The sequence below is a fragment of the Anas acuta genome, chromosome 13, assembly GCF_963932015.1.
Source record: "Anas acuta chromosome 13, bAnaAcu1.1, whole genome shotgun sequence".
In the NCBI taxonomy this organism is placed as follows: domain Eukaryota; kingdom Metazoa; phylum Chordata; class Aves; order Anseriformes; family Anatidae; genus Anas; species Anas acuta.
Genome location: NC_088991.1, coordinates 2275585 through 2301030, shown reverse-complemented (window position 1 = coordinate 2301030; position 25446 = coordinate 2275585). Strand labels below are relative to the sequence as shown.

Here is a 25446-nt window from a genome sequence, read left to right as displayed (position 1 = left end):
ATTTATAGGGCCTTAAATATACTTCCAATTTCTGTCCCTTTAATTCTGTGCACTCTTGGAAAACTGATCGGTTGAACTTGGATTTGAGAATAACAAAATGCAGCCAGCCTAGCTCTGCTCCCAGACAGAACCATGCTTCTTATTCAGATGAAAATATTTATTAAACTCTTCTTGTGCTGGCTTTGCTATCCTTCAGGATAAATGGAAGTTTCCAGTCCAATTAATAACTAACCAAAAATGAAGAATATTTGTTTGAGATCTTGGTGGATGAAATGAGTCTCAGCAAATGCTGCAAATTACTCCAGTAACACCTTTTCAGAAGCATAATACTGAGTTGCAATTGTAGTAAATTATCAGCTTTTCTCTACAAAGCTTTGATCCTTAGAGCATATTTTTTTTCTTTTGCTAGTATGCATACCCCCAAAAAAGAAATGTAACAAGATGCTTAAATTGCTGACTGTTGTGTGTGATATCGATTGGGCTCATTGATGCTGCATTATCTAAGACTAAATTGGCATCAACTTTTTTTCCCTCTGACTCCTGAAGATTTTGTGTTCTTTTTAATTGTTGGAGGAAGGTCAGCACGAAGTGTACCCTCTGGCTTTTAATCTTAGAAATGTCCTAAATGAATAGAAAACTGCACGTCAGCGAAATGAACTCTTGCTGAAAGCAATGTGTAGGCTTCTCATGTTTTGCGTTTGTGATGACACAAGCTTTGACCTTGGCATGTATCTTTTTGAAAGAAGAATCACATTTGTTCCCTTCAGCCTAATAGCAATGTTGATGGCAGAAACTGTGCACTTGCATGAACAGCAGCTCCTGACCTACTGCAATTAGTAGCCCTGGTTGAAGAAAGGCTTTAATATTGAAGTGCTGTTCTCTTGTAATATCTCAGCATAAGGTTCCCAGCTTCTGTCTTTCTGCAGTCAAAATGGAAGTGGTAAGAGACATGGATGATTAGGGCTTGATCTACTAAATTATTTCTTTGTCCTTTTGGCTGAGCCTGGAGTCTGACAGATGGAGAGCTAAACTTGTGGACTGGACTGTTCCTACAGCCTGAGGGAATTTCTGAGCTCATCCTTTATCTTTTTTTCCAGCTGTGACAGGCAGGAAACAGGAGTCATCTGCAATATCTCAGCCTTTGGCCCCAAAGAGCAGCAGTGTGGTGTGTGGGTGGATATGGATGCTGTGGGGCAAGGAGTCCCATTTATTTCCCCCGAGCATTCAACTCAGCCTCCATGGTGTCCCACAACACAGACTTGAGAAATGGGAGGAAATATAGGTCGAAGTTTTAACTTCGAAAAAAAAACTGTCAGGCTGGAGGTGCCAGCACAGGTTACAGTGGCCTTCATGCAAGAAGGGCAGCAAGCCCAGAGAGATCCATGTCTTAGTGCTGGTTGATCCTGTGCTGCTGCACTGGGAGGAGATTAATTTCAGCACTTACTTCTGAAGTTATTATCAGGGCATTTGCATCAAGTGCTGTGGCTGAATGCAACCAGGTTGAATGCACAGGGAGAGAAGTTTATTTTCTATCTAACTGAGCTTGCCCAAAACTAGGAAAAAAAAAACCTCAAGCCCATTTCCCTCAGGGTTTTGGCTCATATTTCTTTGTTGAGACAGGAGATTCATCAGGAGAAGAATAGCTTCCCATCTGTTAGGGATGCAGAAGAAAAGAAATCAATTTAGTACTCTGATTCCCCCCACCTAAGTTTTGCTCTCCCTGAGGAGAAACAAATTTGGTTTACCCCCGAAGGCTAATGAGGGCAAGAAGAAAGTGGAACAGCTGAAAAACTTCTCAGCATTTTAAATAATACTTGGAGGATAAAGCAGGCCTGGAGGCATCATAGTGACTTTGAACAAAGCTGGAAGCATTATTGGCCTCTGTTTGCAGAGGTCTGTGTAAACAATTTCCAGTTGGGTGAATTTAGAGGCTTCCCTGGCTTGATTTGAAATTTCACTTAAATTGTCCCCAGTGTGTCAGGGACACTCTCAGGCAATGACAGTTGGGAGATTTTTCATGTCACCAATTTGACCATCTGCCTTTGACAATAAAACGTGTGCAGTAGTTGATGAGATGTTGCAAGAAAAAACAGAACGCACTGAGAAAAATGCTGTGAGCAATTTGTGTCGCATTTCTCTCTGAGCCTACAGCCAGGGAAAGCTGTGGAGCAGATGCAAGCCCAAAAGGAGGGGATTTTGTGCACTAAATAACTGAAAGTGAAATACCAATCTTCAGATGTGAACCAGCTATGAGAAACATCAGATGCTTGTACAATGCTTATGGGAGTCTGTACAAAATCTGTGTGTGAAATCTCTATACAGTAAGCTGAATATAATGCTTTTGTATATGGTTCTACTGAGTGCTGTTTTGTCAGCAAGAAGATGCTGAAGAGTTTGTGATTTCTGCATGCGATTTAGTTTAGGATATCCAGATGGAGTTTGAGACACCTCATCCATGGATTCCTGGAGACAGCTGATGCTGAGGAGTGCTTTGTATCCAGCAAACCTGGAAAATGTGTGACTGCCAGCTCTGGCTTGGAGCAAGGGCTGGGGGATGCAGAAAACCCTCTGGCTCCAGCTCTCTGTCCCGCCAAAGTGGGCCAGGTCTCTTTTTGTCTCCCTTCCCTTTCCTGATTCTGTGGTTTCCATCGAAAAGTATGCTTCAGCCTGACTGCACATGACCTATCTTCCAGCAGGAGAGGCTGGAGAAGAGATTAGAAAAAGAACTAGGTTCCAATTTCCATTCAAATATTCCCAATATTGTCCCAAGGGCTCTGCTGTCCATGTGTCAAGCTGCTTACATGTGTTACTGTTTGTGTATGTAATGTGTCCTCTTGGTTGCTAAAAATATGATAGCGTAAAGGGAATATTTAGTTGTTAATCAAATGCCTTAATGGCAAGAACTGTTTTTTTTTTTTTTTTTTTTTTTTTTTTTTTTGTTTTTTGTTTTTTGTTTTTTGTTTTTTTTTCAGAGATTTTTCAGAGCTGAGCCTTATTCATGCATAGAAAGAATTTCCTTTGATTTATGCCGAACTACATTTGTAGGATGCATTTCTCTGGTGGTTAGTATGGTTTTGTTAATCTTTTGTTGTGCTGTGTTAAATGCAGTTGTTTTCTGATGGGAAGAGAACTAAAAAGCAGAATTCTTCAGGAGACCCAGCTGAGGGTGTAAAGAATGACCTTGCAGAACCTTCCATTAACAGGAACCTCTGACTGAAACTGCACATAGGAGCTTTGTTCATCTCTGATCTTTCTCCCTGCCATTTTTTTCCAGCAGCAGCAGTATGCTCCTCTCTTTCTCAGTCACTGAGATGGCCATGCCTGTTTCCCTGGAAATAGCACTAAAGCTGAGGCCCTGCAGATCAGCTCCTGTGTGCTCTGATCTGAACCTGCCGACCCCAGCCAGAATTCACCGTGCCAGATCTTTGGTCACATCACCTGACACCAGGCTCCTCAGGTATTCATAGCTTTGCTGTGTTGAGGTCTGATGTGAGGCATGGCCCTCTTCTTCCCTCTTCTTCTCTTTGAGACCATGTTTAGGAGACCTGGATTTATTTTTGCTGTTCTGCAGAGCTGTAAATATTGAGGGGCTCTACATAGTTATTAGTGTTTTCCTGCCCTGTAGGCTTCAGGAGGTAAGATTTTTTAGCATATGGGAAGATCAGACTTTTAGAGAGACTGCTGTGAAGTGTTATGTGAAGCACTTTGATTTCTTTTCTTGCAGAGCACGTTATGGGTCATGTTGCCCTGAACTGTTCTTCTTACACCCACCTGCTGTCTTGAGCTCATTTCCTTACATTGAGAAAGTACCTGGGAAAGAACTGACTCAGAAAATATTTAATGGTGGTATAATCCCATCAGAGTTTAGAAAAGTAGGTAAAAGAGATGTTTAAAATGAAATAGTTCATCATTTTGGGCACTGGAACCTGCACCTGTAGATGTTTTCTCAATGGTAGGGGAGATCTGTCTTTTGCCATGCTTATTTACTGTAAGCTTTTCAGAGCTCTTTGAGGAATCTTGGACATAGATGCTAGGATGTAAGGTCACATATCTACATCAGTTATACTTATGTAGTTATGTAGAACATACATGATATTATTTCATCAGTTATTCTAGGATGCAAGGTCACCCTACATTTATTGTGTGAAGTAATGGAGAGCCAGCAAAAGCTGTTTATAAATTGGTTTTCTAAGCACTGTTGGGCTGTTCTAGAATTTGTGCTTTGTATTTCCTAGCATTTCATCTGCATATTCAGCAATCTCAAGATCACTTTTCAGTTTTTCATTGTCAGTTCTTGGCCTGCCAAAAGAGTGAATTACTTTTCTACCTGATCATCTGCTTATGCAGACACAGAAGAGAACTTTTAGATCATGTTTCTGCTCTGTATTGTAAAACCCAGTGTTACTATAGGCAAGCATTTTATTTTAACACAGTAAATCTCTCAGATTTCCAGAACAAATTCCATATATAGCTCTGTTCCTTTCAGTAGAACCCCCTAACAACAGATATCTGGTCTTTTCCTGTACACATTAATTTTGCCTCAATAGCCAATAAATGTTTGATGTGCACATAGTAATAACACAAAGGAAAAAGTGATTTTCTGCTGTGTTGTATTTACTTTCGTTAGATATTTCAAAGAAGATGTAATGTTCGTAGTGTTCCCAGATGCTTCATGAAAACAAATACTAATACCTAATTACTGCTTTATAAACACTTTATTGTATGTGGCAGTAATTTATACTTGAATAGTATTAATGAGACCAGAGACTCGGTCCTGACCTAAGAGGTATTTGCCTTTCTGATTCCAATTTTCCCCCCTTTAGCACATACATCTTTGTCATTCTCATTTTGTAATAGAGAAAAAAGAAGTAGAATCTTTGTTAAAAATAGATTCTTACTTATGATTTTGTCAAAATTTTACTTGAGTTTCTAGAAAACGAGAAACAGTAAATGAAGTCAACAAGTTGTCCCTTTCTCTACGTTATCATGTGTCGTCATGGTAGCTTGAGGACTGGCAATGGGTTAATGTCCTAATTAAAATCAGTTATTTCAGAGAGTAGTATCTGTAATCGAATCAGAAACTGTTCATGGAAAAGAAACCAAGCACAAGACAAAGAGTTCAGACATAGGAAACACTGTATATCAGCACAAATCCAATAAAAGTAAAATCAAACCGACAGTGACATTTTCCTAGTGACAGAGAAAAGTGGTACATCCAGCAATGAACTCACTTGCCTGGGGACTCATGGTGACCATCAGCCTCCAGGCATGATGTATGATGCTAAGTGTTCAACTTGCAAGTGTGCTGCTAGAGATCCTTTTTGCTGTTCCTGACTGAAGACAAAAAGTTGTTTTAAGAACAATTTACAACAATGTATTCTGGTTGATGCATCTATATCCTGTAGTGTCTTCTTTCTGTGAAACTCAGACCATGCGTTTTATGGAATACAGGACTCATTAAAGCCAAGCATTGTCAGTTAAGAAACTGTTCTCCTTGCACAAAATAGTAAAATGGGCTTTTGGTGCAAGTGAATTCATATATAGGCTTGGTTGCTATAAACTGAGCCTTGTATATGCAAACTACTAAAAATTTCATACAAATGCTCGAGAATGTACCATCCAGTTATGTTTGGACTCTATAGATATCCATATTTAGCTTTCTATTGTGAATATGTTTCTTGACAACCTAGTAAAATACAAGATAATAAAGAGACACAAAATGTAGCTAATGTTCATTGGCAACATATCTCTACATATGTTATTGTCACAACTGAATTAAATTATATTAAAAAAACAAACTTGCTAGTAGGTTTAAATTATTACTTAAATCATAGATTATGTCTGTTAAAAAGTCTAATCAGACTTTTCAGAAAATCTATATTCTATTTGCAGATGGATTGGCTGCAATGGTAATCAAGAGAAGAAAACCATAATATTGTCCACATGAAATCTGGGGAAAGAGAAAAGGTAAAAGATTTTGAATTTACTAGTTGCAACTTTTTGGTTGTTTCTTTGGAAGACTGTGTCATTACTGATGAATGGATTCTCTGATACTGTTGAATAATCAATTCCTATTTCTTATAAACCCACAAGGAAAGAAAATAATTTCTTTTAATCAAAAAGAAAAAATGAGATGGTATAATACACCATTCAAAGAGGCTAGTAAATACTATAGCTGAGTTAAACTACTTGTTATGATTGACAATAATGGCTTTTATTCCTGAGACAAGGCTAACATTACCTTGGCTGAAATGTGTGTTAGGATTATATGGTAGAAATTTGTTTATTATTAAAACATAATTAGGTATGAGAACCATTTATTGGTGAATTTGGATGGCAAATTTTGGCCTTGGTAACTTCCGATTTTTGGGTTTTCCAGTGGGTTTCTGTCCCATGCACTCAAGGAGCAGGTAAGGACCAGATGTGGGTCAGGAATGGGAGTCTTGGTGACCCACTAGGCTCTCCTCAGGGTCTTTCTGGGTTTTAAGATCACTTGCTTATGTGTTACCTTTTTGGTTACTTGTTCATGCTGTGGTAGTCACTGGACTCTTTGTTGCCGAGGTCTTGTTTTTTCTAGGTGTGTTTTGGAAACCTGGTATCCTTATAAATTTATTGAAGATGGATTGAAAAGCAAGGAAAGAAGAAACAAAAAATATTATTTAGAGGCAATATTCTTAGCTGGTGATGCCATTCCTAGCCCAGCTAACGAGGGAATTACACTGTCCTTAGGTTTCTGCCATGTGTTGCTCTTGTGTTTTGCTCATACATATGTAAACTTAGCAAATAGCGCAGAAATTTCAGTGGAAGCTGTAACAACTCTGCAGTGCTTCTTGGACTGGTTCAAGGCTTCTCAACAGAGCAGACAAAATTGTATTTTCTGATCCAAGCCTGAGGGCTGGAACCACAAGTGGGACAGCGGGTAGGTCTGAAAAACTGGGTCATGGACTCACTCCCTGTGGAGGCTGGAGGGAGCCAGGAGTCTGTGACTGCTCTCCAGCGTCAGAGAAACCTGTGTTTGTCCACTTCATTTGGGCCAGGAGCCGCCCTTTTGTAAGTAGGTGAGAACAATCTGTCCACCATTAAAGTTCAGTCTTGATTGCTATTATCTGCAGGGTGACTGAAGTCAGGCAGCTTCTGTAGAGATGCTTGTCTTTTCCCATTTTTTAGCAGCTGTATCTAGTGTTTTGTTGTGTGTGCCCGGTCTCTGAACTGTTCCACCTATTTTCAGCCTTTTTGAGTTGAAGCATCTTTTCTTCATAGTATTTATTGTCTTGCTGAGATAGGGAACATCCCTTAAGAGGTTTAGGATGATAGACGTGCATGATGGTAAATCTTCCTGCTGCTGTGGAATGGTAGTTGTGCAGTGGTGGATGCTGGCTGATATGTAGTGTTGCTGCCCACAGCCAGGAAAAAGAACATCCAAAAGGTAACAAAAACATTCTTCTTTTCTCAAGTGATTTCACGAAGGTCTGAAAATGATCACTTTTTAATGTTCTTCTACATTGGACATGTACTCTTCCCAGGGCTTGCATTCAAATTTTAATTCTTGCAACATAGTTATAAGTGAAAATGATTATTTCCATACCTTCTATCTCTGAGCAGGTGAATATGTTAGCCTCTTTAGGAATATTTTACATATTTTTCTCTTTCTGAATCATGTTTATAATGCACTTCAATGAGCAAGGTTTCCCAGTGTTAGCTGCATAGGGATTTATGCAGAATTTAAGATTTAAATGTATTTATTTTATTTTCCTCTTGTTGCTCTCATGACTTGGTATGTAATGGCTCACAAAGGAGACCAGGTGCAAAGTGTCCATAGACAGCAGGTGGCGTTTGGGCTCTCAAATCCACAGGGAAATGTTCTGTTACCCCCTGTTAGCATAAGTTGTTTCATGGCTGATGTAAAGTAACACAAAGGTTCAGATGACAATCAGATTCACAGATGCTGTTTCTAGAAAGACAAATTGCAAAGGACTCTTGAAGATGCTAAACTTGCATAGTAGTTGTCTATAATGTGATTTGGAAACTTTAGTGAAGAGAATAGCAGAGCGAGCTATTAAAATTCAGTTTTACAGCCAACAGGAAAGGTATCATGAGCTGGCATTTGATTCTGCTCTCTTTTGTTCTTGTTTTGCTTAATTAAAGAGCACAAAACTAACCTGAAAATGTCTGTACAAGTACAACATACATCTATTTCCAGGGTTTATCTGCAGTAATGTTAAGATAGAAGATTTTTTCTTTATTATTATCTTTTTGCAGACGACTTTTATCTAATAAATATAATGAAGGCAGCAAGGCAGCTGTGTGTTTCAGTTTTCAGATGGTGCTGGGCATGATTAGCATAGAAGCAGGCAGTAAGGATTAAACGACAGACTCAGATCACTTTCAGGCTCTTCCTCAGGGTACTGTTTCTTTTTTGTTGTTGTTGTTTGAATTAATAAACTCACAAGGCAACACAAAATGAAGCATAATTCCTCAACCAACACAGCTACTGGCTGCCTCCCTCGCTTGCCTGGGGCTGGTTCCAGGAGTCACCTTCCCCTGCTCACCCTGGCAAAGTAGGAAAGACCAAAAATGGGCTGGAAGAAGGGTTGCTGAGTTTTGTAAAAGTCAGGCCGTGTTACGTACACAGATAATATGAGGGTTGGTGGAAGGTGGGGATTCAGGGTTGGGTGCTCAGGAACACACCCTGCATTGCTCTCAAGGGCAGGTGTCTTTCCATTTACCCTTGAAGCAATGTAGGACAGCTGCTCTCTGAGCTTAGGCAGTAATCTATATCTCAGAGGCAAGGCCATGTAGGTGACTCTTCGAATTTCCTTTTACATGGTGGAGTTGGTTCTGTATCAAATCTTCCGCATTCTGTAGATGAATATCATGAATTTGGCCAGTGAACGTTAATCATGACTGTATCCCTTTAACAAATGTAATGATGTATAACTAGGCCCACAGTAAGTAATTACTTGGACTCTCTTACTAATTAATTACCTGAGGATATTTATGGTCTGTTCAGCACAAGAACAACTGGCGTTATCCATTAAAAAAAAAAAGAAGAGCATTTGCAGAAATGTTCCTAGTGTAAAGTGTGTTAACTTAATGCTTGATTTCAAGAACAAATGTTAATACATTTTTTTTTCTACTGAAATAACTGAATTCCAGCCCCTCTAGTTCATAAACAAGTCATTCATTTACTCCAAGTAAATATTCCAAAGTCTTCCATTATGAAATTGTAGAAATTAGAGGTGAAAATGATGTGTTTATTTCTGCAGCCCAGTCCTTTTCCTTCACAGAGTTGGGTCCCCTAGAATACATGCTGATTTTGTGTACTACAGAATAGCCTCCCCCTGGGAGTTACACACAATGGGTTAATTTCCAACATTACTGAAATCAGAACTTTTGTTTTTATTGAGTGATGATTTCATATAACAGATTTCAACTCTACTATTAAGTGTGGCAAGCAGAAGAACTGGAAATTCTCCTTACTTTGACTTAGTGATGCAGTGGGATGGATGATCAGATCTTCCCAGTGGAAATTCCTCTAGGTGTGGAAATGCAGTACAATTTTATGTCTGTGTGTCCTGCTGTTGTAACATCCATGGCAATAAGTCGATCCTCTGAGCCACAGAATCTGCTCTCTATATCAGTGCTTAAAAAAAAAAAATAAAAAATATATATTTACTAGTCATATTTCCTAGATGAACAATGGAGTAAAGGATTGCTCAAAAATACTATTTTTGTTTGTTTTCTGTTTTCTGTTGGTTTTGCTCTCCCAAAGTCTGGGATGATGAATGCCTGTGCCTTAACTGAGGCATGAGGCTTCATGAGTTACAGTGACCCAAGCTCACAGGGAAGAAGGAGGGAGGATAAATGAAGGGATGAAATGAATGGTGGTGATAAAACAATAAGTAAGTGTCCTTTCATTTAACAAGTGCCAAGGTACTGTGGGGGCTGGGGCAAGTGCTTGTTGGGTACTTTCTGGAGAGCTGTGGCTTGGGAGTTTGTGTGGGGTGCTCAGGAAGGGCTGGAGTAGGGTAGCAGGAACACAAATGGGTACCACCAAAGTTCATGGGTTGCTTGGACCTCAGTCTAACAATCCTTGCAGGGATTTTCTTGTGTCACCTCTCCCCCAGTTGCTACATAATTCCAGAAGTGCTTTTATTTTGAGTGCACTGTGCCACAAAATCTGATTTTAATGGGTGAAGTGCTACCAGCTGTCACTCCATTACCTCCCATGTGCTGACAGTGGCTCTGAACATGGCTGGCTGGTTAGTGGGTCTTTGCATGAGGTCATTCACATATTCCGAAGGTTAACGGGAAAATTTTCTGGGTCATTCAAGCCTTTGTTTGTTTGAATGTGTCTGCCTGGACTTGATAAAATAACAGCAATTAGTATCATCTTTCTGAGAAACAGGAGCGATCTTATCAGATTTTTGGAGGAGGTTAATGCTAATGCATGATATTTATATGGCTTTGTATTGAAGAACTTCAATTTGCAGCATGAATAGTTCAATTTCTATTTAGGGTACAACTCCAAAGGAAGTATAATTACAGTTAAAGGGTGTCACAGAACTGGTGAAGCATGAGGTTAAGAAAACACAGGAGATATTTTGTGAACACATTTTAGGCTTATGCCTTGTAAACATAGAGGAGACGTAACTAAATAAGAAACAACTTACCAATTGGTTTGGGCATTTCACCTCTTAAAAATGAATTAATAAATAATGCTGCTCACTTTGTTCACTTGATTTTTGAAATATCCACCTCTGCTAGAGCCAGAATATATGAGACTATCCACTCTCCCCAAAATATACATAATTAGTTGCACCTATATCAGAATTTCTTCAGAAATCTCAGAGTGTCTCATGGGCTAGGTTGCTAGAAGGCAAGGGTGCTTGTGAGAGCTGGGTAACATTTAAACATCACTTCTTCCAAGCTCAGGATCTGTGCATCCCTAATAGTAGGAAATGGGGGAAGGGAGACAGGAAACCTGTGTGGATGGTCAAGGAGCTCATTGATAAGATCAAAAGGGAGAGGAAGGTCTACGAAATATGGAAAAAAGGCCTGTCCTCTTGGGAGGAGTATAGAAATGTTGTCAGGGCTTGCAGGGGCATGACAAGGAAGGCTAAAGCCTACCTAAAGATGAGGTTTGCAAAAGAAATAAAAGATAATAAGAAGTGTTTGTTTGTTTGTTTGTTTTTTAAGTATGTAAACAGTAAAAGGATGACTAAGGATAATGTGGGTCCCTTGCTGAACGAGGGGGGGTGTCCTGGTAACAGGAGACACTGAGAAGGCGGAGATACTGAATGCTTTCTTTGCTTCAGTCTTTGTTTCAAGGACCCACCCCCTGGGACTCCTCGACCCTGGTGGCAGGAGAAAGGTCTGGGAAATGGAGGACTCCCCCCTGGTTGATGAGAGAGTGGTTTGGGAGTGTCTGAGTGAGCTCAGTGCACACAAATCCATGGGTCCTGATGGGATGCGTCCACGTGTGCTAAGGGAGTTGGCAGAGGTGATCACCAAACTGCTCTCTATCATCTGTGAAAGGTCCTGGAGAACAGGAGAGGTGCCTGAAGACTGGAAGATACCCAACTCTGGTCTTCAAGAAGGGCAAGAAGGAGGATCTGGGAAGCTACAGGCCAGTCAGTCTCATCTCTTTCCTGGAAAGGTGTTGGAACAGCTTGTTCTGGATGCCATCTCCAAGCAATTGGAAGAGAAGAATGTTGAGTTGTAGTCACAATGGATTCACCAAGGGCAAGTCGTGTTTGACCGATCTTGTTGCCTTCTGTGATGGCATCATCAGCTGGGTGGATGGAGGGAGAGCAGTGGATGTAATCTACCTTGACTTTAGCAAGGCTTTTGATACTATCTCCCATGACATCCTGGTAGCAAAGCTGAGAAAGTGTGGGATAGAGGAGTGGACAGTAAGGTGGGTTGAGAACTGGCTGACTGGCTGAGCTCAGAGGGTGTTGATCAGCAGCACAGAGTCTGGCTGGAGGCCTGTGACTAGCGGTGTTCCCCAGGGGTTGGTGCTGGGTCCAGTCTTGTTCAACATCTTCATCAACAACCTTGATGAGGGAATAGTGTCTGCCCTCAGCAAGTACGCCAATGACACAAAGCTGGGAGGAGTGGCTGACATGTCAGAAGGCTGTGCTGCCATTCAATGAGACCTGAACCAGCTGGAGAGATGAGTAGGAAGAAACCAAATGAGGTTTGAGAAGAGCAAGTGTGGAGTCCTGCACCTGGGAAGGAATAACCACATGCATCAGTACAGGCTGGGGGATGACCTGCTGGAGAGGAGCTCTGAGGAGAACGACCTGGGGGTCCTGGTGTATGACAGGCCTCCAAGAGGGCCAATGTGTACCTGGCGTGGATTAAAAGGAGCGTGGCCAGGAGGTTAAGGGAGGTGATCCTCCCCTTCTACTCTGCCCTGGTCAGGAGTCACCTGGAGTACTGTGTCCAGTTCTGGGCTCTCTGGTACAAAAAGACAGGGATCTCCTGGAAAGAGTCCAGCGGAGGGCCACAAAGAAGATACGGGGCCTAGAGCATCTTCCCTATGAAGAAAGGCTGAGAGACCTGTGTCTGTTCAGCCTGGAGAAAAGAAGACAGAGGGGATCTCATCAATGTGTATAAATACGTGAGTTGTGGGAGACAGAGGGATTTGACCAACCTCTTTTCAGTGGTTTGTGGGGACAGGACAAGGGGTAATGGCCACAAGACAGAGCACAGGAAGTTCCACCAATATGAGAAAGAACTTCTTCATGGTGAGGGTGATGAACCACTGGAACAGGCTGCCCAGGGAGGTTGTGGAGTCTCCTTCTCTGGAGATATTCAAGGCCCGTCTGGACGCCTATGTGGGCAGCCTGCTCTAAGAAATGTGCTTTGGCAGGGGGGTTGGGCCCAATGATCTTTTGAGGTCTCTTCCAACCCCTACAATTCCTTGATTAAAGAATCAAAGAATCACAGATTTGTAGGGGTTGGAAAAGACCTCAAAAGATCATCGGGCCCAACCCCCCTGCCAAAGCAAGTTTCTTACATCTGTCATGTTTGAACTATTTTTGTTAATGAGAAGGTTATTCAGTACCTTGTCAAAGCATACATAAATCTGCTCAGTGGCAGTACTTATAATTCATTTGAAGTGGATACAATTGATATTCATTTATTGTAGATAAAATTTGAAGATGCCCATTTCTCTTCACCTTTCCAGTTTATTTTCCCTTGCACAGCATAAATAGTTCGTAGTGCATGTGATTGTCCCCCATACACACCTGTTTAATCATACTTTTTCTTCTTTAATCAACCCATTTATAGCAATCTTTGCTTTTAGCAAAATATTGAGATGCAATCAGGCAAAGCTGTCAGATTGTTCTGTGTCTGAATGCAAGATGCTGATTACTGTTGCCACTGTTAGCTGAATAACACTATTAAAGGCTTTTATGAAGTATTTGCATTGCTTGTTCATACAAATACAAAATCATGGCAACACCATGGTGAGAAAGGAAACAATGCTCATTTTGTGACACATTTCTTCCAACACAAGACAGCAACAATAATCTGTGGAAAGTATCTGTATACACAGCACATTTGACAGTGTCTTTTGGTTTGTTAATTGCTAAATTATTTAAACAGCAGCTCTCTCTATTGCATACAGATTGTTGAACAGCTCTCAGCAAAGAGGGCAGAGTTGGTAGGGATGTGCAGATCCTTGCCTCTGTGAGATGTCCACACTGTGCTGGAGCTGTCCTGGAGGATAGGGAAGGAAATTGGGCCTACAAATATGAGGTGGGAACTAGAATAGTGGATTGTGTCATTGCAGAAGGTTTGTCTGTGGGACGGTATGCCTACTGTTCTGTTAAGCTTTATTACCACTGGATAAAGCTGCAAGGAAGACAATGCAATGTTAGCTTAGAAAATACAGTTGTTGGAGGTGCTGAGTGAAGGAGCGATTCCAGAGATCTCACCAAGCTAGGAGTTTTTCCACCTGAGGTAAAGAAGAAGGGTCTTGGTTTGTCTTGCAAGGCAGTAACACCTCAAGCTCTCCTTGCTGTCAGCTGCAGCTGTAAACGTAATGTAAATAAAAACTTACAAATGGGCAGGAAGCCTGTGTAGTGGTGCTGAGGCACATCTGCTTGCTTCCTCTGTCACTTTGGTATTGTTGTATTGTTTCTTGTATTCCCCCATAGCAATTATGCTACTATTACAAAAGAGAGTATCCCATTGTTTTAGTAAGAGTCATTCATGACAAGCTTGATTACAAAGCCATGCAGCAGCCAGAACTCAGCAGAGCACAGAAATTTCTTGTTGCAGCCTTATCCATGGCAGCAGGGAATGCCACAGCAGTATGGCCAAGGTCTGCAGTGGCAACACACATGAAGAGAAACTGCATGAAATAGAGATGTTAGAAATGGCACAAAACCAGAATCCTTGTAGTGACCTGCTGATGCCCCTTGGCACCTGTCTAAAAAGTGTCTCTGTGTTACAGTAATGCACTTGGGAGAAAATTGTCTGCCTTGTTTGTTGTGCTTTATTGCTTGCAAATGCCATTCTGGAATACTTGCTGGTGCATTTCTATTGTTTAATAGCCATTTAATAAGATCGGATAAAGATTTTACATTTTGGCTTTTGCTTTCAATTTAACGGGCACTGTGCAGAGCAGTAATGGCTCTGGTAATCAGTTTTCAGTGTCACATGACTGAGAGTACTGTGAGTGTGTCTGCTCTTGTCCAGCCATGATCTGAAGTTATAAACACTTCTTCCCATACAATTCAAGAAATTGTATTTCTCACTTTAATTTGTGCTGGTTACAGATGTAGGACTTTCAAGGAACCGTGTTGACCAACAGGACAAACAGATGTCAAGAGTAATTTAATACCTGGTTATTTTTGCAAGCTTTATAATATAGTGATTTATCCTATGCTTTAATACTACCTGTTTTCATTCTTACTACTTTGTGTCTTTTGGCTGATAAAATTTAGAATAGAATAGAAATAATTTTGATCTAGCACCCAGTTATATCTTCTATGCTCTAATAAGAGCTGAAAATATGACAAAATAAATTCAACTGACCTGAAAGCAAATATAATGAGAATATGGAATGAAATAATTTCATTGTCAATGCAGGGCAACCCATAGTAGATGTGTTTCCCTTTGAAAAGTGTTAGAGCCACTGAGTTCACTTTATAAAGGATCTGCTCCTTTTGAAGTTCCCAATCTAGAGCAAAAGATGCAGACCTGAGGGTCCTGGCTTCTGCTTTGGAATCTGCCATGAAAACCTGATGCCTGTGCTGTGCATATACACCTTTTCCACTTAGCCCCTGATTCCCATGCATCACCTATTTGATGATAATTAAAGCTGAATGAAACATTCTCACAAAAATTCCATAAAAATTACATATACTTGAATTGGCCAAATATTCAGTAATTTCACTCTGGTTAGGCCATATCAGCCCATTTCTATCTGCCACTTTCAATTAATCCATTGCTGAAATGCTTAACAGCATCCAAATGTCTCTGCTGCCTCCTGTCTCTCTACTTAGCACATGAGAATGTGATGGGCTGAAGACTCTTGTCATCCCCTTCTCATGTGGTTTGCCAACAGATGGCAACAGGTCTTTGAGGAGAACCCTGTTGTTGCTACTTTCAGCATCAACATGAAATTTCAGAAATTTGTCTGGGAGGGGGATGTGACACGTACCTGAGCTGCTTTCCATCCTCAGACATTCTTTTATCAGTTAGCAAAACTTCTGATGGATTTGACACAGCCTTGGGAGTGTCTGTGTCCTAAAGGATGCGATCTTCTGTGCATACTGATGATGATCAGCTCCACAGGATGTTGGGGGATATAGAAGTCGAATTTACAGTACATTTTTTTCCTATCGGGTAGGTAGTTTTTCCTTTATTCTGGGAAGGATGGAGGGCAAAGCCTGATGCTTTCAGGAGGCACAATTATGCATAGTATATTACGTAAACATCTCAAGTAGAAACAAACCTTGTCAAACCTTCACCCAGGCAACATTTACTGAGTAGAGAGTCTTCAGTTCTGTGTAAGTGCTGGTTGGTAACCCAATGATGGTTTGTGGGAGTGCTGCTTTAATTAATGTGATCAGTATTTCCCAGTGTAAGATATAGAACCCCTGCTGCTAAATGGAGCAAGTGCCAACACTGCTGTTGGTCAGGACTTGGCATCCCAGGTGTGTCAGTGATTCACTTCCCCACCACTGACCCCATCACATTTGCCTTTCTCACTGAGAGGGCAGTGGGGGCCTGTCATGAGCCCCAAGATGAATAAATTATATGATTCATTGAAGGAGAGATAGTAGCAGTGCACAGTGCAAGACTGAGGGTTGTCAGCTGAGGTCATTGCTCTTGTAAACAGTCAGGAGTGAGGAAAGAGTAAGGAATCACAGAATCATCTAGGTTGGAAAAGACCTCCAAGATCACCTAGTCCAACCTCTGACCTAACACTAACAAGTCCTCCACTAAACCATATCACTAAGCTCTACATCTAAACATCTTTTAAAGACCCAGGGATGGTGACTCCACCACTTCCCTGGGCAGCCCATTCCAATGCCTCACAACCCTTTCGGTAAAGAAATTCTTCCTAATGTCCAACCTAAACCTTCCTGGTGCAACTTTAGCCCATTCCCCCTTGTCCTGTTGCCAGGCACGTGGGAAAATAGACCAACCCCCACCTCGCTACAGCCTCCTTTAAGGTATCTGTAGAGAGTGATAAGGTCGCCCCTGAGCCTCCTTTTCTCCAGGCTGAACAAGCCCAGCTCCCTCAGCTGCTCCTCGTAAGACTTGTTCTCCAGACCTCTCACCAGCTTCGTTGCCCTTCTCTGGACTCTCTCGAGCACCTCGATGTCCTTCTTGTAGTGAGGGGCCCAAAACTGAACACAGTACTTTGGGGTGCAGCCTCATCAGAGCCGAGTACAGGGGGACAATCGCTTCCAGAAGAAATAGTCTTGTTAAAATAAACTGTTTGGAGAGTGCTGAGACAAGAGGTGTACTGAAGCTTGGCTTGATGCAAGCTCCATCACAAGATGGATATGTCAGTATTTGTCTGTTTTGCACAACCTTGGCTTGTGGCTCTCAGCTGCGTCCAAATGGTGAGAAACACACAACACTTCAAGAGTGGTATCCTGGCTGTAAAGGAGCTGGAAACAAATCCATTGGTGCTCAGACTGACATTTTAAAACAGATTCAGAGCCTCAGTGTTGGGCTTTATCATCCTCCTCTTCAGCACACATACGTGTTCACCAGTCTTAGAGTCATGTCTGGCCATATTCTTATACCCTGTAGATACCTTCAGCAGCCCCTGGTAGGAAGCATGCTTCAGTGTTTTGGCCACCTTTATTCCCCTGTTCACCATATGCTATGACAGATTTATGAAGGATTACATCTGTATAATCTCCAACCTGCTTTATTTCTTCAGCTGTTCCAGTTGGCAGCACCAGGTGCTTTCCCCAGTCTTTCTGCTTTTTTCCCTTTTAGTTTTTGATCACAGCCTACAAAACAAATGGTCCTCCTCTGACCACCTAAATGGCTGCCATTTTCTTATTACCATATGGCTTATCCCTCAGTGGATTGTACAGTGTTCTCATATCGCCTAGCCAACAAGCTTTGCTGCCTAAGGTTTCTCACAGATTCAGGGCTGTTTGTGGCCATTGTGTGACTTCTTATAAGACAAAGTGAGCTCGGTGTTGTGCCCTTCCCTGAGACTTCTGCATGCTTCATCTTCACATAAATAAGCCTTTTATTAGTCCATACATCTATCCTCTTAGTGAAATGGGATGGGGCTTGCAAACAAATGAGGAAAAGCTGGGTTTACTTTTTTAAATTAACATTTCTGCCTTCAAAATAAAATGTTAACTCGATGACCTGTTGACTGTCTCTTAGTAGAAAGAAGCTTTTGTTAATACCCAGGTAGTGGTCATGTAACGATTGCAATAATAGCCCCAATCTGAATTTATATCACAGATTTTGATGTGTTTTGGGATTGCTTTTTTTTTTTTTTTTTTTTTCTTTATTTAGAATGTAAGGTCCATGGAAGTCATCTGGGACCTACTGTGTTGTTTACCATAGAGATAATACAGTAATACATTTTAAACTGCTTTTTAATGTGTTTTCTGGCAAATTGTCTGTTGCTGTGCTAGGTGTGAAATCATCTTAAGGGGGACAAGTGGTATTGGCATTTGTGCAGGCTTGTTGATTCTAACTAACATTTGCATTAGATTATAACGGTAAATGCTGTCTTCAGTGAAGAAACATTTTGCATGTTCTCTATGGTATTTTAAAATGGAGTATTGCTAGTCTGAATATGAGTCAGCTGAAATTACAGAAAATGTTTCTTTTAAAATACCATCTGAATGGAAACAGCTGTCATGTCATACATAACCCGAAACAAAGCATAGCATGAAACTTGCTTGGCATGTAATAACCCTAGTATTAGAATCTATAATGTTTTAATTTCTTCCTTGGACTATCTTTTGTGCACTTGGCATGGTGTATTTGCATATGAATGGAAAAAGCAAAATTATATTCCTAGGTTCACGCAAAGAAGCTAATTTCTAACACTATCAATAGGGGAACTTCATTTTTATTTCTAGCATCATTGCATCAGGCTAAAACTCTTCTTACTGCCATCAGTATGTTTGTCAGATGAAGTTCTGAGATCATCTAAATATTTTATGAAGTTCAATGAACAGTGAAAACAATCTTGTTAAGACCTGTTTCACTAGTAGATTAATCAGTACTATAGTTTCTCTTTCTTATAGGAAGTTATTACTATTCAACTTAGCTTATGCTCATCTTTATATATATATAAACTAAATATGAAGAATCATTTTCTATATGTATAGAGTCTGTATGTATTTATTTTTATGTGGCAAACAAATGTGGGGGGAAAAGGTCAGAAATGGTATCTTACATTGGTCCATTTTGATGCTGTGGAATAATATGAAATACCATTTTCAGAAGGGCAATTGAAATGAAATCTTGAGTGTATTTGAAATCAAAATGATCTGAAGGCACAGCAAACACACAAGACATTTTATTTATTGCAAAGAAGTTTCACAAAGAGGGAAGATAAGAGTGACTGGGTAAGCAAGCAGCTTTTAGATAGCAGAAAACTGTAAAATGAAAGCAGTGATGGACAGAAAATATTATACGTCTATTCTCTGAGTTACATTATCCATTTCATGAACAGTGAAGCAGCAGGCTGACTTCCTCACCTCTCCTGCTGGCAATGTAAAATGGCAGCTACTGTATTTAGTCAAATTGTCACTTTAGATTAAAGATTTCAAGAAACTCAGCACTGAAATATAATCAACATGCTGAAACCCTTTCCTGAAAGGGGAGAGATGGCTTATAGTAAAAACTGAGTGGAATATTCAGAGCAACCCTTACTTCATAACGTGTAGGGATGGCATAAGAGGTAGATGAAGAGGATCATAACCTCATGCTGCTCTTGCTGGAGGCCTCATTCTGGTCAAAATGAGGCTGTGTTTGGGTCTTTAAAAACGTTTGAATGATGAGCTGCACTAAAGGCAACTTTTCCCTAATATTTTTGTGCTTTCCTTTCAGCATGGTGTGGATTTCAAAATTCAAAACCCAAGGGTAAAATGCTGCCTAAAGAAAGAGGGAATGCAGATTAGATGTAATCCATTACTCTGTGCTCATTGCCATTAAAAAAGTTCAGAAAAACGTGCTTTGAAGCCTGTATAGATCTTTTTGCACTAAAGCAGTTGGGCTTTACTAGGCTTTATTAAGCAGTCAGGATGAGCCACATGCTTCTAAACTTGGCATGCAAATTGAAAACTTGGTTTGGGGTTAAAAGAATGAATACAATGAAAAAATAGTTCTGGGAAATAATAGGGATTTTTTTTAAGAATTTTTCTTATTCCTGACTTACTGCATGGTACCTGTGTGGTGCAGAGGATTGTGGTCATCATGTAACCTGATATAGTGCATTAGTTCAAGAGCTACAGTCAATACAAAGAAAAAGCATGCATCAAAGATGGAGGGGGAGCCTTTCCGTATTGACTCTCTTGTTTCTGATGGCCCAAGTGTCGGAGTCGATTCTGGAAGAAGTTTAATATCCTTTGCCCTCTAGGTATTCTCTTAAATAAATAAAGAAAATAGTGTAGCAGGAATTGCATCAAGACCAGTGAAGATTCCCCAGGTACTTTTGTCTTGTAAAATCTCAGGAAGATTTGTGGATGTGGTCTACCTTGACTTCAGCAAGGCTTTTGACACCGTCTCCCACAACATTCTCCTCAAGAAACTGGCTGCTCTTGGCTTGGACTGGCGCACGCTTCGTTGGGTTAGAAACTGGCTGGATAGCCGGGCCCAAAGAGTTGTGGTAAATGGAGCCAAGTCCAGTTGGAGGCCAGTCACTAGTGGCGTCCCCCAGGGCTCGGTGCTGGGGCCGGTCCTCTTTAACATATTCATCAATGATCTGGATGACGGCATTGAGTGCACCCTCAGTAAGTTTGCAGATGACACCAAGCTAGGTGCATGTGTCGATCTGCTCTAGGGTAGGAAGGCTCTGCAGGTGGATCTGGATAGGCTGCACCGATGGGCTGAGGACAACTGTATGAAGTTCAACAAGGCCAAGTGCCGGGTCCTGCACCTGGGACGCAATAACCCCAAGCAGAACTACAGGCTGGGAGAGGAATGGTTGGAGAGCTGCCAGGCAGAGAAGGACCTGGGAGTGATGGTGGACAGTCGGCTGAATATGAGCCAGCAGTGTGCTCAGGTGGCCAAGAAGGCCAACGGCATCCTGGCTTGTATCAGAAACAGCGTGACCAGCAGGGCTAGGGAGGTGATCGTCCCCCTGTACTCGGCTCTGGTGAGGCCGCACCTCGAGTACTGTGTTCAGTTTTGGGCCCCTCGCTACAAGAAGGACATCGAGGTGCTTGAGCGGGTCCAAAGAAGGGCGACGAAGCTGGTGAGGGGCCTGGAGAGCAAGTCCTATGAGGAGCGGCTGAAGGAGCTGGGCTTGTTCAGCCTAGAGAAGAGGAGGCTCAGGGGTGACCTTATTGCTCTGTATAAATACATTAAAGGAGGCTGTAGCGAGGTGGGGGTTGGCCTGTTCTCCCATGTGCCTGGTGACAGGACGAGGGGGAATGGGCTAAAGTTACGCCAGGGGAGTTTTAGGTTAAATGTTAGGAAGAATTTCTTTACTGAAAGGGTTGTTAGGCACTGGAACGGGCTGCCCAGGGAGGTGGTGGAGTCACCATCCCTGGAAGTCTTCAAAAGACGTTTAGATGTAGAGCTTAGGGATATGGTTTAGTGGGGACTGTTAGTGTTAGGTCAGAGGCTGGACTCGATGATCTTGAGGTCTCTTCCAACCTAGAAATTCTGTGATTCTGTGATTTTACACAAGATTTTGGGCTATGTAACAGGTTTTGGGCTATGTAACAGGTTCTGAGCTGTATAATAAGCATACTAATCTGTGGCCATTGCAGTAACTCTAAGATGTCCTATTTGTCAGCAGCTACCTGGAGTAGAGGGAGAAGGATACCCAGGTGGAGGTGCACAACATGAATAACATGAGGACTGGGAGTGCTTCCGATGTAGGATAGGATTCAATTAATGCTGATTAAAACATTTGGGAATCTTTCCAGATACAGGGATCCTCATTCATACGAAAACTAGACATAAAAGAGTAAAAACAAAAGCAAAAAATGACAACAAAACAAACAGGTGTAGCATAATTTAAATACACTGAAGTAAGGGAAATGAAAGTGTAAGTACCAGTTTATTTGTCCTCAGTGTCTGATAGCACAGCTGTTTCTGAAAGACATGGAAATTGCAGTATTGCTGTGCCTACTAATAGTGGGGTGCACAATGTTGGAACCTAGTTGTGGCATCTTTGAATTCCCATCAAATTGTTAGAATTACTTAAACATCCATTCTCATGACTGCATTTATTGTCCAGTGGTGGCTTGCTTGCCTTTCACTGTGTGAGAATCTCAGTCCTAAAATCAAATCATGCTTACATTTTTTTTTTTTTCTCCTTGGTCAAGGATCACAACCCTTTTCATAGTGAGTATTTTGGTTCTTAACCAATTAAAACTCCCCTTCTCTGTCTAGTAATCTACCCTCCTGTCCTTTCAGTCCACTGCACAAATATTACAGATCTAGAAGACTTTAAAGGTTTTATATTACTTCCTTTATACTTTCCCAGAACCGCCTAGATGTTTGTTTGTTTGTTTTTTAATTTTATTATTTTTATTTTATTTTAAATATTCTTCCCTGTACAAGACCTCTTGTGATAGTACCAGCCCAAGGATATTGCTTGCTGTTGAGTTGTAACACCCCAGGCTTAAAGATGCTGATCATGTTTTTGCTGCTCATGCTGTTGTTACAGAAAGGGCAGTTTGTGCCTCCTGCACCAAAATGATACATTTGAATCTGAAATCAGGGATTTTGCAGTACCAGAGAAACTTGGATCTCCTTTGGTTTTCATATTTATTTTAAATTCATTTCAAAAGCATAGAATAGTTAGTGGGCCATATCTGTAGAGTAGTAACCATGTATGTTGATTAAAGGGTTGTTGTTTGATCAAAAACATTCTTAACAATTACAATCAAGATAACAGCTTTAATTCCTCAAACACCTTGTAGGCAGAAGGTTCCTCGAGCCCATGGCAAAAATATACACTGTACAAAAGAATTGTTTTATCTTCACTGACTTCCTATTGCCTCAGGGATATGATGCAGCAGTTGTTTCAAGTGAGTATGAGTTAAGCAATGCTGTGCTGTAGATAGGTTTTATTTGGATTTTTCCCAGGATGTGTGTTAACAGTATTTTTTTCATTTGTATAAAAGGCTTCAGCAGCACAAGAAGCAGATTGATCTTGCCTGAGCTTTCACTTGGGAAGGGAGCATCCTGTTGCCCCTTATTGTGGCATTGTCTCTTAGTTGTCAATATACCTTCATCTACTGTGCTCCTTTCCTCGTTCTTTCAGTCTGGCTGGCATGTCAGCTATGTGGGTACTAATCTATACATGTAGGGACAATATATTACAGATGGAAGAATTATCTGTATACACTAACAAAAATCTGTTCAGTTCATGAAGTTTTTTTTTTAGTAGTGTAGCTGTTTATTTCATCCTAAATAAATAAATAAATGAATAAAAATGTTGCATTTAAACAACATTTAAAATAATTAAAAGCAATATTGGATCTCTTCCACTAAGATTTTAGCAGGAAAAAAATAATTTAAAAGCATGTAGAAAGGAAGAGGAATTTGTGCTTAAGTGGCATTTGCTAAGGGGTTGCTATTGTTCTCTGACATATCCTATTGTTATACAAAGATAACACCTTCATCAAGTACATGATCTTTCCATGAATATTGTGATTCAGAATCAGACTTTTGTTAAAGAAGATAGGAATAAATGTATCAACAGAGAGGGATTTTCCCATGCTCAAGCAGACCTGGAATTTATAATTCTGTAGTGTAGTAATGGCTTGTGGTTCAGGTTAGTGCTCAACAGCTATGAAATGAAAATGGACATGTGGGGTCCATTCAGTGCCATCAGAAACATAATGGAAAAGAGGAATAAATTCCTAGTGGATCACCACTTCATGTATGAGGAAAGAGCAGCCTCATGTGCTGCTGCAGAGTTTATACTAAATGGAGAAGTAAAAAAAAAAAAAAAAAAAAAAAAAAGTATCACCTACACTTGTAGGTGATGAGAACTTCATAGTTTAGAAATATGCACTTGAACAAATGATCTGTTCATGCTAGTCATGGGTTAGTCTTGCATCCCAAAATTAATGACATCCAGAGTGAATAATATTATCTAGCCTAAAATAATTCCATACTCTATCAAAAACAGCTGTCTTCTCATTTCTTGAAAGTTGAAAACACCTTAGCTTGATTCTTTTATTTCAAGTTTTAGTTTTTATTTCAGGTTTCAGCTTTTATTTCCATGCGTTTCAGATGCTTATGTTCCAGGAGTTAAAGAAACAGAGCTGGAAACTCTTCTGTACAAACTAACATATTATAGGCACTTCCAGTGCCCGTTCATTGATCTCAACAGCAATCATGTAAGCACATTTTCTGTTCAAATAAGAAGTGTTGTAATTCACATACTTTGTGGATTAATTCAGCTTCTATAAGCAGAAATTGCTAAATGGTGTCAAGTTATGAGCAGAAGTTTTATGAAGCAAGAGCTTTCCCCCTATAGATGAGGCTAACAAGTTATCTGGTCTATTTCAAGGAAAAATAGATAAAACCTGGTAGGCCTCATAAGACTTTGTATTCACAAAATCATCTTATCATTGTCTAATTTTCACATCAGAACCAAAGTATGGTAAGCATGTCTCAAAATTATACTGTCATGCAGTAAATTTTGCAAAACACATTTTTAGTTTTATACTTGCTGCTACATTGATTTGTTACTTGCATACCGGGTAAATGTCCTTTTCTATATAATAAGGATTTCAAAAAGCAGTCAGTCCTCATTTTAGTATGATGATACCATACAAATGTCTGGCTTTCCATTTTTTTGGTGCATGGCTTCAGAGAACATATAACTTCTTGTCTTTTCTCCAGTTGCAATGCAATCAGTTGTGTAGTTGTAACAAGTTTCAGTTGTGTACATGACTGATTTTAGTTAATAAAATCCTTATCCTTACCTTTTCCTGTAAGGGACTGTTGGACATAGTCAGAATTTTATCATCAGAGCTGCACGTATTTTTATAATGGATTCCATTATGGAGAACAACTAACACAATGCAATGCAAATCCTGATCAGTGCTCTCCTCTGGTGTCACCACCAGAACAGTTTGTTAGAAATGGGGATGAGGACAGGCTGATTTTGTCTTGTGTTAAAAACAAAATAGGGCACTGTCCTTGTTGAATTATCTGAACTTTGTCTTTCTTTTTCAGCTCTTCAGCTCATTTCCATTTCATTTACTTGCTTTAGCACTCTGATTTATTTTCCAGTGCTTCCCATATTGACCACTTCCCTCCTGCCTCCTCTGACCTCATTCTTCTACACAGAGCCTTTTACAGATAGATGAGGTTTTTGAGTACCTCAAAGATAGCTTTTTAAGAACTGATTGTGATCTGACTGTGTATCTAAGTTGAAGGAGCTTGTACACAAGCTGTCCCGAAAGATGCATTGGATAATGTTGCTTATATAAAAGAAAGTAGAAAGCAAGGTGAGGAAATCAGTGGTTCAAGCCAATAAATGCTTTCTATTGTGTTTGTTGTTGTACTTTAGGGTTAGGAACTCCATAGGTCTTCAGTGAAATACTGGAAAGGAATACAGCATCCAGATAAGGAAGTTCTGTAAAACTCCATCATTACAAACTCTGATTCACAGAGATTTTTGTTTATGGTTAGTTGTCTAAGAAGAAATGAGCCCTAGGTAAAACAGACCATTAATTTCATCAGCTTACCACAAATTTGCACTAGTCCTAATATGGTAGATGGAAA

General features: G+C 40.4%; 1 long non-coding RNA gene across 3 annotated transcripts in view; it reads left to right on the top strand.

Annotated features, from left to right (window-relative positions):
• LOC137863764 (uncharacterized) overlaps positions 1-25446 on the top strand; it is a 56402-nt gene that overhangs the window by 14743 nt on the left and 16213 nt on the right. The window contains exons 2-4 of one of the 3 annotated variants that reach the window (XR_011101123.1): positions 3275-3457; positions 5893-5967; positions 6578-9728. This is a non-coding gene — a long non-coding RNA (uncharacterized lncRNA). Of the gene's footprint in view, positions 1-3274; positions 3458-5892; positions 5968-6577; positions 9729-25446 lie in introns of those variants that run through there. The other 2 variants (XR_011101124.1, XR_011101122.1) reach the window with 2 other exon arrangements.